The 12,107-nt window shown below is 34.0% G+C and overlaps 1 protein-coding gene across 2 annotated transcripts in view; it reads left to right on the top strand.

Moving 5' to 3' along the window:
* The window catches only part of LOC143231683 (neuropilin and tolloid-like protein 2), a 424,980-nt gene that overhangs the window by 152,509 nt on the left and 260,364 nt on the right, over positions 1-12,107 (top strand). For both annotated transcript variants that reach the window (XM_076466271.1, XM_076466270.1), the window contains exon 3: positions 6,789-6,833. The gene's annotated coding sequence lies outside the window, so the exon portion shown is untranslated. The remainder of the gene's footprint in view (positions 1-6,788; positions 6,834-12,107) is intronic.

Below are 12,107 nucleotides of genomic sequence, written 5' to 3'. Positions count from 1 at the left end.
AGCCTGACTACATATGGATGATAAAACAGCATTCTGGTGGTGTACCTGAGTAGTGCCTGACTACATATGGATGATAAAACAGCATACTGGTGGTGTACCTGAGCAGAGCCTGACTACATATGGATGATAAAACAGCATTCTGGTGGTGTACCTGAGTAGTGCCTGACTACATATGGATGATAAAACAGCATACTGGTGGTGTACCTGAGTAGTGCCTGACTACATATGGATGATAAAACAGCATTCTGGTGGTGTACCTGAGTAGTGCCTGACTACAAATGGATGATAAAAAAACATGCTGGTGGTGTACCTGAGTAGTGCCTGACTACATATAGATGATAAAACAACATACTGGTGGTGTACCTGAGCAGTGCCTGACTACATATGGATGATAAAACAGCATACTGGTGGTGTGCCTGAGCAGTGCCTGACTACATATGGATGATAAAACAGCATACTGGTGGTGTACCTGAGTAGTGCCTGACTGCATATAGATGATAAAACAGCATACTGATGGTGTACCTGAGTAGTGCCTGACTGCATATAGATGATAAAACAGCATACTGGTGGTGTACCTGAGTAGTGCCTGACTGCATATAGATGATAAAACAGCATACTGGTGGTGTACCTGAGTAGTGCCTGACTACATATGGATGATAAAAAGCATACTGGTGGTGGAAGACCACTGGAGCTAGACTGGTTTAGGAATGTTATGGAGTGAGTCTTTGTTGAGAGGCGGAGGAAACATGAGAAATACGCGTGGGTATCTACGGTTTCTTCGTTAGGCGAAAACGAATATTCAATTGAAGTGTCTATCTGTGAGACGTTTGGTGAGGTGAATAACACCATGTAACTGAAGTGTGTATCTGTGAGACGTTTGATGAGGTGAATAACACCATGTAACTGGAGTGTGTATCTGTGAGACGTTTGACGAGGTGAATAACACGTAACTGAAGTGTGTATCTGTGAGACGTTTGACGAGGTGAATAACACCACGTAACTGAAGTGTGTATCCGTGAGACGTTTGACGAGGTGAATAACACGTAACTGAAGTGTCTATCTGTGAGACGTTTGACGAGGTGAATAACACCACGTAACTGAAGTGTGTATCTGTGAGACGTTTGACTAGGTCAATAACACCACGTAACTGAAGTGTCTATCTGTGAGACGTTTGACGAGGTGAATAACACGTAACTAAAGTGTGTATCTGTGAGACGTTTGACGAGGTGAATAACACCTAACTGAAGTGTGTATCTGTGAGACGTTTGATGAGGTGAATAACACCACGTAACTGAAGTGTCTATCTGTGAGACGTTTGACGAGGTGAATAACACCATGTAACTGAAGTGTGTATCTGTGAGACGTTTGATGAGGTGAATAACACCATGTAACTGGAGTGTGTATCTGTGAGACGTTTGACGAGGTGAATAACACGAAACTGAAGTGTGTATCTGTGAGACGTTTGACGAGGTGAATAACACCACGTAACTGAAGTGTGTATCTGTGAGACGTTTGACGAGGTGAATAACACCACGTAACTGAAGTGTGTATCTGTGAGACGTTTGATGAGGTGAATAACACCACGTAACTGAAGTGTCTATCTGTGAGACGTTTGACGAGGTGAATAACATCACGTAACTGATGTGTGTATCTGTGAGACGTTTGACGAGGTGAATAACACGTAACTGAAGTGTGTATCTGTGAGACGTTTGACGAGGTGAATAACACGTAACTGAAGTGTCTATCTGTGAGATGTTTGACGAGGTGAATAACACCACGTAACTGAAGTGTGTATCTGTGAGACGTTTGACGAGGTCAATAACACCACGTAACTGAAGTGTGTATCTGTGAGACGTTTGATGAGGTGAATAACACCACGTAACTGAAGTGTCTATCTGTGAGACGTTTGACGAGGTGAATAACATCACGTAACTGATGTGTGTATCTGTGAGACGTTTGACTAGGTCAATAACACCACGTAACTGAAGTGTCTATCTGTGAGACGTTTGACGAGGTGAATAACACGTAACTAAAGTGTGTATCTGTGAGACGTTTGATGAGGTGAATAACACCACGTAACTGAAGTGTCTATCTGTGAGACGTTTGACGAGGTGAATAACACCATGTAACTGAAATGTGTATCTGTGAGACGTTTGATGAGGTTAATAACACCATGTAACTGGAGTGTGTATCTGTGAGACGTTTGACGAGGTGAATAACACGTAACTGAAGTGTGTATCTGTAAAACGTTTGACGAGGTGAATAACACCACGTAACTGAAGTGTGTGTCTGTGAGACGTTTGACGAGGTGAATAACACGTAACTGAAGTGTCTATCTGTGAGACGTTTGACGAGGTGAATAACACCACGTAACTGAAGTGTGTATCTGTGAGACGTTTGACGAGGTCAATAACACCACGTAACTGAAGTGTGTATCTGTGAGACGTTTGATGAGGTGAATAACACCACGTAACTGAAGTGTCTATCTGTGAGACGTTTGACGAGGTGAATAACATCACGTAACTGATGTGTGTATCTGTGAGACGTTTGACGAGGTGAATAACACGTAACTGAAGTGTGTATCTGTGAGACGTTTGACGAGGTGAATAACACGTAACTGAAGTGTGTATCTGTGAGACGTTTGACGAGGTGAATAACACCACGTAACTGAAGTGTGTATCTGTGAGACGTTTGACGAGGTGAATAATGCGTAACTGAAGTGTGTATCTGTGAGACGTTTGACGAGGTGAATAACACGTAACTGAAGTGTGTATCTGTGAGACGTTTGATGAGGTGAATAACACGTGGACGGAGGGGAGCTTTGACGGGAAGGGCGTAAAGGCAGCTTCTCAGTTAAGTGTTCAACTCAGAAGGTAACAACTTTCGTGTGGCTTTCTCCCTCCTGAATGGTTTGGTTTGAGTGAACTGGGTGACCAAAGTGGTACTGTAAGGTTTGGTTGATGTCACAGGTGTCTGGTACACAGAAGTGGGTGATCAGAATGATATATAAGGTTTTGTCGATGTCTCGGGTGTTTGGTACACATAACTGAGTGACCAGAGTGGTACTGTAAGGTTTGGCCGAGGTCATTGTGTCTGGTACACATAACTAAGTGACCAGAGGTAAGGTTCGATCAATGTCACGTCACGGATATCTGGTATAGTGTTTGTTAGCCTGGATCCTTGGTTGAAGCTTGTCTCTGGGTTTGAGTTGACTGGTGAACAGGTGAGGGGGTGATGTATGTGTTTATTTGGGTTTGTAACAACTCAGAAAAGAGTAGACAACTGAGCATGCTCACAAACTTTCTGCCTCTTTTCACTCCATCACCGTAAAGTACTTTTAAGACATGAAAACGATGATTAATGGTGTGTTATATCTCAGGGTGGCTGTATTATGAAGTTGGTGTGAGAGTGGCTGTATTGGTGTGAGGGTGGCTGTATTATGAAGTTGGTGTGAGGGTGGCTGTATTATGAAGTTGGTATAAAGGTGGCTGTATTATGACGTTGGTGTGATGGTGGCTGTATTGGTGTGAGGGTGGCTGTACTATGAAGTTGGTGTGAGGGTGGCTGTATTACGAAGTTGGTGTGAAGTGATCGATGCTCTTAATGACACTTTTAAACAAATTGTACCCAACATGCAACATTCTGCTGAACACATTCTACCCAACATGCAACATTCTGCTGAACAAATTGTACCCAACATGCAACATTCTTCTGAACACATTCTACTCAACATGCTACATTCTGCTGAACAAATTGTACCTAACATGCAACATTCTGCTGAACAAATTGTACTCAACTTGCAACATTCTGCTAAAACAAATTGTACCCAACATGCAACATTCTGCTGAACAAATTGTACCCAACATGTAACATTCTGCTGAACACATTCTACCCAACATGCAACATTCTGCTAAACAAATTGTACCCAACTTGCAACATTCTGCTGAACAAATTGTACCCAACTTGCAACATTCTGCTAAACAAATTGTACCCAACATGCAACATTCTGCTAAACAAATTGTACCCAACTTGCAACATTCTGCTGAACACATTGTACCCAACATGCAACATTCTGCTAAACAAATTGTACCCAACATGCAACATTCTGCTGTGATTGGTTGGTTCTCATTCGTTCCATGGAACTTTAAACTTCGGGATTCAGTTTGCAGCAGCAAACGAACGAGAACGTGCAAGACTTCTATCAACAGCATATAATAAATAACCATAATTTGGGTCTGAAATCACGTGACTGGTCATCAGACAATTAATTGTTATATAAAGCGACTCGGAGGGGACGTGAATTTATAAATATATTTCTTGTCTTGTTATAATTAACAATTAATTATTATAAACAATGATTGTAATTTAATTGTTTTATTTAATAGTCATTAGTTTAATTACAATGAAAGTCCTTTAATGCTATGATCAACAATAGTTTATTATATTACATGAATGACAATTTTACATTGCTAGCATAACTGAATAATTTTAAGTTCTTGATAAAATGTTACACTTTTCAAAAACAAATAAACATTCCCTTAACACTAATATTTCTACTTATGTCATCATCAAGGTGTAATGCAACACAATAAAGTAACACAGCAACCTAATTTTATATCGATAATATACCTAAGGCAGCAATTCTCATTAATTTTATACGGGTAATGTACTTCAGCTAGCACTTCTCATTAATTTTATACGGGTAATGTACTTTAGCTAGCACTTCTCATTAATTTTATACGGGTAACGTACTTTAGCTAGAACTTCTCATTAATTTTATACGGGTAATGTACTTCAGCTAGCACTTCTCATTAATTTTATACGGGTAATGTACTTCAGCTAGCACTTCTCATTAATTTTATACGGGTAATGTACTTCAGCTAGCACTTCTCATTAATTTTATACGGGTAATGTACTTCAGCTAGCACTTCTCATTAATTTTATACGGGTAATGTACTTCAGCTAGCACTTCTCATTAATTTTATACGGGTAACGTACTTCAGCTAGCACTTCTCATTAATTTTATACGGGTAATGTACTTCAGCTAGCATTTCTCATTAATTTTATACGGGTAATGTACTTCAGCTAGCACTTCTCATTAATTTTATACGGGTAATGTACTTCAGCTAGCACTTCCCAATAATTTTATACGGGTAATCCCAATAATTTTATACGGGTAATGTACTTCAGCTAGCACTTCTCATTAATTTTATAGGGTAATGTGCTTCAGCTAGAACTTCTCATTATTTTATACGGGTAATGTACTTCAGCTAGCACTTCTCGTTAATTTTATACGGGTAATGTACTTCAGCTAGCACTTCTCGTTAATTTTATACGGGTAATGTACTTTAGCTAGCACTTTCCATTAATTTTTATATTAGTAATGTGTTTCGGCTAGTAGTTTTTATTAATCTTATACCAGTAATGTAATTCAGAGGGCACTTTCCACTAATTTTATATCATAATGAGCAAAACATGCTTCAACCAGTGCTTTCCATTAATCTTATTATTAGTAATGTATTTCAGCCAGCACTTTCAATTAATTTTATATACGTAATTTGCTTCCCTAAGCATTTCTAAATAATTATATATCTTTATAAGCAATGTACTTTTGTTAGCATTTCCTAAATCCAAACATTCCTATATTTTTTTATTGGATAAACATAATTTTATGAAGTGTTGAGTTAGGTTCTTAGTATCTTATAGTATTATGTTATATCATTAAGGATATACTGAATGAATTATGTCGGTTAAAAATTTCATATGGTGTCGTGTTATAATATGTTCGTGGAGTAATATAATTTTGTAGTGTATTATTTGGTTTTTGTAATGTTTTGGCATGACATACTAGCCCGATTGTAAAGCGATTTAAAAAATAATAATTAACCGGAAAATTTGTAGTCGTCTTATAATCACAGCCGACCACAGGACCCTTCCCTCTGCTCAAGTCTGCCTCATTCCTGAATATCCATATAACATACATACGTCTGTAAATGCACGCCACCTGTTTGCCCAAGGTTATCGCTAATCTTTGCAACTAAACTGCTTGCGGGCAGTTCAGTTATAGTATTGATTTTGAGACCTAGAAAAAGGACGCTACAAAACTATTCTTTCTCATGGTTTATGCAAATTGGGTCGACTTGTATTTGAGATCGCCCTATAATCGGGCCGATACGATAATATCAATAGTTTGGGTGTTATTTCAGGATTTTTCTTATAGTTGAAATGCCTGATAATATATTACATAACGTTGGTAAAGTTTAAAATCATATTTCATAGTCCTGTGCAAATGATGTGGCAATGTATTTCAGTAATATAATTTGTTTAGTCATAGTAATATAAATTACTAAATCTATATTAAAAACATGTAACGTTTTGTTATGGATAATAAAAATTGTTAATCTAGTAGCGACGTATAACGATATTTTAATAAACTTTCTTACTCTGAAACTCAGGCCAAACATAAACCCTTGTATAGCATGGTATAGCATTGTATAGGTAAATCTTACTATTCAGTCAGACAAAAGTAGCTTGAGAGTTGGTGGGTAGATTCTGTTGCATTGCTACCTTTTGAATAGGCTATCAGTACAAAATTAGGATTAGCGCTACCAATCCTTTAATTGTTACCTTCTGAATTGCTCCTTTGTTTGTTAATTATATAAACTGATAGACATGCGATAATATGTGGGTTTATATTAGTAGACTCTCTTTTTGTATGGTTAAAAACATATTAGGTTTTGTAGTAATCACACTCATGACTAATAATCTCACGCTCTTTTGTTTTTCAGTACTGGGTTCTGCGGTTCTACTGTTTTATGTCAGGACAATTGTAGGTAGGTGTTTTTGTAAACATATATGTAGCTATTGTTTATCAAAGGGAAAAACATTAATTTCAAGCCCTAACATAATTAAAGTAGGGTAATGTAACTTTTATATAATTAATCAAATTATATAGTATATACAACAATTATAGTCTAGATACTTAATAAACTATTATATCTGGATACTTTTTCAATTGTTATAGTATAGATACTTAATGAACTATTATATTTAGATACTTTATCAAATGTTATAGACCGGATACTTAATGAACTGTCATATTTAGATACGTTATCAAATGTTATAGTCTAGATACTTAATGAACTGTCATATTTAGATACCATATAACCATATAACAGTGTTGATGAAACAACACGTTCTTTATTGTTTTAACCATATGACAGTATTAATGAAACAACATATTCTTTATTGTTTGTAACCATATTACATTGTTGATGAAACAACACGTTCTTTATTGTTTTAACAATATGACAGTGTTAATGAAACAACACGTTTTTTATTGTTTGTAACCATATGACAGTGTTGATGAAACAACACATTCTTTATTGTTTCTAACCATATTACAGTGTTGATGAAACAACACGTTCTTTATTGTTTTAACCATATGACAGTGTTAATGAAACAACACATTATTTATTGTTTCTAGCCATACTACAGTGTTAAAGAAACAACACGTTCTTTATTGTTTCTAACCATATTACAGTGTTGATGAAACAACACGTTCTTTATTGTTTCTAAACATATTACAGTGTTGATGAAACAACACGTTCTTTATTGTTTTAACCATATACAGTGTTAATGAAACAACACATTCTTTATTGTTTCTAGCCATATTACAGTGTTGATGAAACAACACGTTCTTTATTGTTTCTAACCATATGACAGTGTTGATTAAACATCACGTTTTCTATTGTTTCTAACCATATCACATTGTTGATGAAACAACACGTTCTTTATTATTTCTAACCATATTAAAGTGTTGATGAAACAACACGTTCTTTATTGTTTCTAACCATATTACAGTGTTGATGAAACAACACATTCTTTATTGTTTCTAACCATATTACAGTGTTAATGAAACAACACATTCTTTAATGTTTCTAACCATATAACAGTGTTGATGAAACAACACGTTCTTTATTGTTTCTAACCATATCACAGTGTTAAAGAAACATCACGTTCTCTATTGTTTCTAACCATATTACATTGTTGATGAAACAACACGTTCTTTATTGTTTTAACAATATGACAGTGTTAATGAAACAACACGTTTTTTATTGTTTGTAACCATATGACAGTGTTGATGAAACAACACGTTCTTTATTGTTTGTAACCATATGACAGTGTTAATGAAACAACACGTTTTTTATTGTTTGTAACCATATTACAGTGTTGATGAAACAACACATTCTTTATTGTTTCTAACCATATGACAGTGTTAATGAAACAACACGTTCTTTATTGTTTTAACCATATGACAGTGTTAATGAAACAACATATTCTTTATTGTTTGTAACCATATGACAGTGCTGATGAAACAACACGTTCTTTATTGTTTTAACAATAAGACAGTGTTAATGAAACAACACGTTTTTATTGTTTGTAACCATATGACAGTGTTGATTAAACAATATATTCTTTATTGTTTGTAACCATATGACAGTGTTAATGAAACAACACGTTTTTTATTGTTTGTAACCATATTACAGTGTTGATGAAAGAACACATTCTTTATTGTTTCTAACCATATGACAGTGCTGATGAAACAACACGTTCTTTATTGTTTCTAACCATATGACAGTGTTAATGAAACAACACGTTTTTTATTGTTTGTAACCATATGACAGTGTTGATGAAACAACACGTTCTTTATTGTTTTAACCATATGACAGTGTTATATGAAGCAACACGTTTTTTATTGTTTGTAACCATATGACAGTGCTGATGAAACAACACGTTCTTTATTGTTTCTAACCATATGACAGTGTTAATGAAACAACACGTTTTTTATTGTTTGTAACCATATGACAGTGTTGATGAAACAACACATTCTTTATTGTTTCTAACCATATTACATTGTTGATGAAACAACACATTCTTTATTGTTTCTAACCATATTACATTGTTGATGAAACAACACATTCTTTATTGTTTTAACCATATGACAGTGTTAATGAAACAACACGTTCTTTATTGTTTTAACCATATGACAGTGTTAATGAAACAACACATTCTTTATTGTTTGTAACCATATGACAGTGTTGATGAAACAACACGTTCTTTATTGTTTCTAACCATATTACAGTGTTAATGAAACAACACATTTTTTATTGTTTTTAACCATATGACAGTGTTGATGAAACAACACATTCTTTATTGTTTCTAACCATATTACATTGTTGATGAACCAACACATTTTTTATTGTTTTAACCATATGACAGTGTTAATGAAACAACACGTTCTTTATTGTTTTAACCATATGACAGTGTTAATGAAACAACATATTCTTTATTGTTTGTAACCATATGACAGTGTTAATGAAACAACACGTTCTTTATTGTTTGTAACCATATTACAGTGTTGATGAAACAACACGTTCTTTATTGTTTGTAACCATATGACAGTGTTGATGAAACAACACATTCTTTATTGTTTTTACCATATTACAGTGTTAATGAAAGAACACATTCTTTATTGTTTCTAACCATATGACAGTGTTAATGAAACAACACATTTTTTATTGTTTTTAACCATATGACAGTGTTGATGAAACAACACATTCTTTATTGTTTCTAACCATATTACATTGTTGATGAAACAACACGTTCTTTATTGTTTTAACCATATGACAGTGTTAATGAAACAACATATTCTTTATTGTTTGTAACCATATGACAGTGCTGATGAAACAACACGTTCTTTATTGTTTCTAACCATATGACAGTGTTGATGAAACAACACATTCTTTATTGTTTCTAACCATATTACAGTGTTGATGAAACAACACGTTCTTTATTGTTTCTAACCATATTACAGTGTTGATGAAACAACACGTTCTTTATTGTTTCTAACCATATTACAGTGTTGATGAAACAACACGTTCTTTATTGTTTGTAACCATATGACAGTGTTGATGAAACAACACATTCTTTATTGTTTCTAACCATATTACAGTGTTAATGAAAGAACACATTCTTTATTGTTTCTAACCATATTACAGTGTAGAAGAATAAACACGTTTTTTATTGTTTCTAACCATATGACAGTGTTAATGAAACAACACGTTCTTTATTGTTTCTTACCATATGACAGTGCTAATGAAACAAAACGTTTTTATTGTTTTTAACAATATGACAGTGTTGATGAAACAACACATTCTTTATTGTTTTAACCATATGACAGTGTTAAATGAAGCAACACGTTTTTCATTGTTTGTAACCATATGACAGTGTTGATGAAACAACACATTCTTTATTGTTTTAACCATACAACAGTGTTTATGAAACAACACATTCTTTATTGTTTCTAACCATATTACAGTGTTGATGAAACAACACGTTCTTTATTGTTTCTTACCATATGACAGTGTTAATAAAACAAAACGTTTTTATTGTTTTTAATAATATGACAGTGCTGATGAAACAACACGTTCTTTATTGTTTCTAACCATATGACAGTGTTAATGAAACAACACATTCTTTATTGTTTGTAACCATATGACAGTGTTGATGAAACAACACATTCTTTATTGTTTCTAACCATATTACAGTGTTGATGAAACAACACGTTCTTTATTGTTTTAACCATATGACAGTGTTAATGAAACAACACGTTCTTTATTGTTTTAACCATATGACAGTGTTAATGAAACAACACGTTCTTTATTGTTTGTAACCATACGACAGTGTTGATGAAACAACACGTTCTTTATTGTTTTAACCATATGACAGTGTTATATGAAGCAACACGTTTTTTATTGTTTGTAACCATATGACTGTGCTGATGAAACAACACGTTCTTTATTGTTTCTAACCATATGACAGTCTTAATGAAACAACACGTTTTTTATTGTTTGTAACCATATGACAGTGTTGATGAGCAATACATTCTTTATTGCTTCTAACCATATTACATTTTTGATGAAACAACACATTCTTCATTGTTTCTAACCATATTACAGTGTTGATGAAACAACACGTTCTTTATTGTTTTAGCCATATGAAAGTGTTAATGAAACAACGCATTCTTTATTGTTTCTAGCCATATTACAGTGTTGATGAAACAACACGTCCTTTATTGTTTCTAACCATATTACAGTGTTGATGAAACAACACGTTCTTTATTGTTTCTAACCATATGACAGTGTTGATAAAACATCACGTTCTCTATTGTTTCTTACCATATCACATTGTTGATGAAACAACACGTTCTTTATTGTTTCTAACCATATGACAGTGTTGATTAAACATCACGTTTTCTATTGTTTCTAACTATATTACATTGTTGATGAAACAACATGTTTTTTATTCTTTGTAACCATATGACAGTGTTGATGAAACAATATATTCTTTATTGTTTCTAACCATATGACAGTGTGGATGAAACAACACGTTCTTTATTGTTTTAACCATATGACAGTGTTAATAAAACAACACGTTCTTTATTGTTTTAACCATATGACAGTGTTAATGAAACAACACATTCTTTATTGTTTGTAACCATATGACAGAGCTTATGAAACAACACGTTCTTTATTGTTTCTAACCATATGACAGTGTTAATGAAACAACACGTTTTTTATTGTTTTAACCATATAACAGTGTTGATGAAACAACACGTTCTTTATTGTTTTAACCATATGACAGTGTTAATGAAACAACATATTCTTTATTGTTTGTAACCATATTACATTGTTGATGAAACAACACGTTCTTTATTGTTTTAACCATATGACAGTGTTAATGAAACAACACGTTCTTGATTGTTTTAACCATATGACAGTGTTAATGAAACAACACGTTTTTTATTGTTTGTAACCATATGACAGTGTTGATGAAACAACACGTTCTTTATTGTTTCTAACCATATTACAGTGTTGATGAAACAACACGTTCTTTATTGTTTTAACCATATGACAGTGTTAATGAAACAACACGTTCTTTATTGTTTCTAACCATATGACAGTGTTAATGAAACAACACGTTCTTTATTGTTTCTAACCATATTACAGTGTTGATGAAACAACACGTTCTTTATTGTTTCTAAC

This window comes from Tachypleus tridentatus, chromosome 11, assembly GCF_004210375.1.
Source record: "Tachypleus tridentatus isolate NWPU-2018 chromosome 11, ASM421037v1, whole genome shotgun sequence".
NCBI classification, from domain to species: domain Eukaryota; kingdom Metazoa; phylum Arthropoda; class Merostomata; order Xiphosura; family Limulidae; genus Tachypleus; species Tachypleus tridentatus.
The sequence above is the reverse complement of the archived record's forward strand: the minus strand, read 5'-3'. Positions and strand labels throughout refer to the sequence as shown.